General features: G+C 40.5%; 1 pseudogene; it reads left to right on the top strand.

Annotated features, from left to right (window-relative positions):
• The first annotated feature begins 853 nt into the window (after positions 1-853).
• On the top strand, positions 854-1099 carry LOC105988164 (annotated as a pseudogene).
• Positions 1100-4233: the final 3134 nt, after the last annotated feature.

Below are 4233 nucleotides of genomic sequence, written 5' to 3'. Positions count from 1 at the left end.
TAGCACCTGCTTCTCAGTTTCGGGAAACAAAAAAATGTCTTCACACATCATTAAATGTCCTCTGCTTAGGACAGGATGGGAAGGGGGGAGTCATCCTTAGTTGAGAGCTACTGGTTTAGATTTATCAGTTCACAAAGCAGGAATACTCCCATTAAGAACATGACAATTTTTCCATTAAGCTTGAAGTTGAGACCAGTAAATAAAGAAAGCACTTTTAACAGTGGCAGAGGTGATTAACCCTAACTATTGAGTGTTTCTGACTGTACAATGAGGTAAATGAAGATTATATCAAGAATGAACATGTCTTGGGCAGGGAAAAATGATGTTATCCTGTGTTCTATGATTAAGGTCGAGAAAAACACCACCACCACAGGTGGCACTAATTGTGTGCTACTTACTAGGCAAGGAATTAAGGCCAATTGGAAGCAAAGAGAAATGAGAAAGGGGAGAGACAAAGGGAGTTATACACAGATATCAACAACCACATGACCAGTAGCCACACAGATACCAAGAACAACCACATGACCAGTAGCAGAAATGATTGTATTGGTTATAAATGTTTTGGTCGTTAATGTGATATAAATTTGCAAAACAACATACTGTTGTTTTGATCAAGGGTGGACTGAATACATTGACAGTGGCTTTATAAGATGATAATAAAGTTGAAAAATTCCTGTTGCCTAGTGACATTGTAGCTGTTGTAATACCATAACACAATGCATTTTGTTTGTTGTGGTGTTGATGTTAAGAAAGCTACTGTGTTGCTAGTCATAGAAAAACATAATATAGGCGTGCTTCTGGGAGTTTTTGGAGGTTGGGATCTCACAGCTGGAAATTTTCTGGCAAAGAGGACATGTTGCGTAAACAAATTTACTATTCGGATAAATACAACCACGAGGAGTTCAAATATCCGCATGTAATGTTACCCAAGTCCATAGCCAAACTTGTCTCTAAAACCCATTTGATGTCTGAGTCTGAATGGAGGAATCTTGGTGTCCAGCAGAGTCAGGGGTGGGGTCATTATATGATCCATGAACCAGAACCTCACATCTTGCAGCTCCAGAGGCCGCTGCCCAACAAGCCAAAGAAACAAAGCTAGAGAACCATTTTCAATCTCAAGCTTTATACAGCTGCCCTTTCTAACATCCTTCTCATAGCATGATTATGCTGCTTTCTTATTTCTCACTTTGATATTTAAAGCATGTTTGATTCACTGTTAGAATGTGCTGAAAACTGCTTTGCTTCTTGAGTGAGCCACCAACATGGCCCTGCCAGGGGAGCGCTTTGTGGGCTACAAGCTCAGCTGGGTGGCATCTCAGAAGTCGGCAGAGCACTTGGTAGAGGGAGAAAGCGTCTTAAGAATCAGACCATGTAGGACTGGGAAGGTGGCTCAGTGGTAGAGCGCTTGCCTTGCATGCATGAGGTCCGGGGTTCGATTCCTCAGCACCACATAAGCAAAAAAAAAAAAAAAAAAAAAGAAAGAAAAAAGCCAGAAGTGGCACTTGGCTCAAGTGGTAGAGTTCTAGCCGTAAGCTGAAGAGCTGAGGGACAGCGCCCAGGCCCAGAGTTCAGGCCCTGCAACCGGACCCAAAAAAAAGAATCAGACCATGGCTGTACCAGGGATTGTGTAAACTGGTTATTTTTTCCTACTGGGTACTGTATGTATGGTAACTCGTGGAATTTTCTCTCAATGTACTGGAAACTTTCCATTTTATTCAAGAAAGTTGTTCTATGTTTCAAGATTAAAGAGGAAGTTTTTATAATAAAAAAAGAAAAACAGTGCTTGTAATTATGTACAACACATAATACTAGATATAATAGACAAGTTTGATGCTGGTTTATGTATTTAGTATTTTTTAATAATTATTTTAGCATATACTCGTATAAAAAAGTTTACTCTAAAGTAATATGCTCTGACATATGGGCAGAGGTCTTATATGTCTCCTATTTTTTCCCTCTGATCTGAATCAAGAGGCCAGCTGGAGAGGCTGACCTATACCATCTAGATTTCTACATGTAACACTAAGACATTCAGCCAGTCATGAAATTGCCTACCAAGATCTTTCTCAGAATATCCACTGTCATCAAATTCAAATGACAGATCCTGAGGAGCCTGAGGCTTGGGTGACTCCATCTTGAGCTAGCGATCATCTTCTGAGGTATGAGTTATGCAGCTGACTATGAGCCCGACCTGGAATGAACAGAAGCAGCAATTCTCCGGTGATTAGGAACGTAAACAATCCTTGAGAAAACCGCAGGCAGGTGCTGGAGGGCAGGGTGACCCAGTAGTCAGACCACAGATGGTGTTTGTTTGAGAAAGGAACCCTGCAGTTTAGCTTGTATCTCCTTGAGACTCCCTGTGGTGCAAGCCAACCAGTGTAAAGTACGTCAGACCTCTGATCTAACCAACAACCTGTTTCTGGTTCTTTCCTGCTTTGTAGTGCACCAATCAAACTATAGAATTGTTTTATGATTTTCCCGCAATGTATAATAATTTGTTATAAGATGCTATGATGTATGCAAAGTCCCTGCCTTCCCTAAAAAGTGTATAAAAAGTGCTATAACCCTGGGCTTAGGCCTCTCAGCGTCCGAGTTACCTGGTGTGTGGAGGACCAAGCTTGAGCTTGCAATAAAGACTCCTTTACTTTTACATTGGTAACAGTCTCTGGTGGTCTTCTGGGTAAGGATTTCCAAATTCGGCTTTACAATCCTATCTATCCATTTATGTGTAGATCTTCCTCACTCCCACTCTTCTATACTCCAACACAAGATGTGTTCATATTAGCTGATGTGTATCTTACTATTTAAGTTACAAACTATGAAAAGAGACATGAGATTGGCCTAAAAGAATAATTAAATGAATAAGAATAACATAACATTGGAAAGGAGATTTAATTCTGTTGAGAAAAAGGTTAGCATATATTTGTGGAATAATGGCATCATATGAGGCAGAAATATGACTTTGTTACCATCTTTATCCAAAGGCTCAATATGATTTTTTTGTTCTGGTCCCAGGGCATGAACTCAGGGCCTGGGCACTGTTCATGAGCTTCTTTTGCTCAAGGCTAGTGTTCTATCACTTGAGTAACAGCTTTTGGTGATTAATTGGATATAAGAGTCTTACTGATTTCCTGCTGTGGTTGGCTTTGAACCATAATCTTCAGATATCACCCTCCTGAGTAGCTAAGATTATAGGCATGAGCCACAGGCACCCAAGTAGTTCATTATGTTTTAAAACAGAGCATATGAGTACCTAGTTGGCAAGTGATACTTGATAATTTTTTTAATATGTCATTGTGGTTAGGTTGAGCTATGTTTTCCAGGGTTCCTCTCCAGTGCATTTCTAGTTAAGAGTTGTGAGCACCGTAACAATGATTTTGCATGGTGTCTAGTAAGGTACAAGTGAAACAATAACTATTTTTTTTGTCTTTTTACATAGTGCACACTATCATTTTTTTGGCTAGTTTATCTTGTTGATCCAGGTAAAAAGCAGATGTGTACCGATAGATCTAACCCTATATCCTCCCTGAGTCTCCAAGTTCTGGACTAGTTATGTGATGAGCATCATGATAAAAGGCACTAGATTTGCCTGCACAAGACATCTTCTACATTATAAAAGTTGGACAGGTTGAGAAACTAAGTTCTGGTATTTCCTCCAGGATTAGGGTTTGTCCTTACTCTGCTCTACTTTAATCCTATTTCCTTCCTAACTTGATGCCTTGCAAATCTTAGCTCTAGTACTATAAAAGAGCTTTATAGAGATGGTTTCAAATAGAGCCTACAACTCATCCCCCACACCGACCCCCCCAGAGTGAGTGTGTGTGTGTGTGTGTGTGTGTGTGTGTGTATTTCTGAATAATACAATCCTCTCTCCCTCCCTCCTTCCCTCCCTTCTTCCTTCCTTCCTTCCTTCCATCCTTCCTTCCTTCCTTCCTTCCTCTTTTCTGCTGGTCCTAGGGCTTGAACTTGGCTTGAGCACTGTCTCTGAGCTTTTTGCTGAGGCCAACACCCTACCACTTGAGCTACAGCTCCACTTTTGGTTTTCTGGAAATAAGAGTGAGAGACATCAGATGTATATGTAACATTTTGTCTTGAAGGTAACAAACACCTTTGTACAACTACTTAATGATAATACTAAAGAGAATAGCCTGGAGCCTGGCACCAGTGGCTCCTGCCTGTAATCCTAGCTACTCAGGAGGCTAAGATTACAGTTCAAAAACAGACCAGCAAGAA

Source organism: Dipodomys ordii, unplaced genomic scaffold (assembly GCF_000151885.1).
Source record: "Dipodomys ordii isolate 6190 unplaced genomic scaffold, Dord_2.0 Scaffold47, whole genome shotgun sequence".
NCBI classification, from domain to species: Eukaryota; Metazoa; Chordata; class Mammalia; order Rodentia; family Heteromyidae; genus Dipodomys; species Dipodomys ordii.
This window is presented reverse-complemented; position numbering and strand designations above follow the sequence as displayed.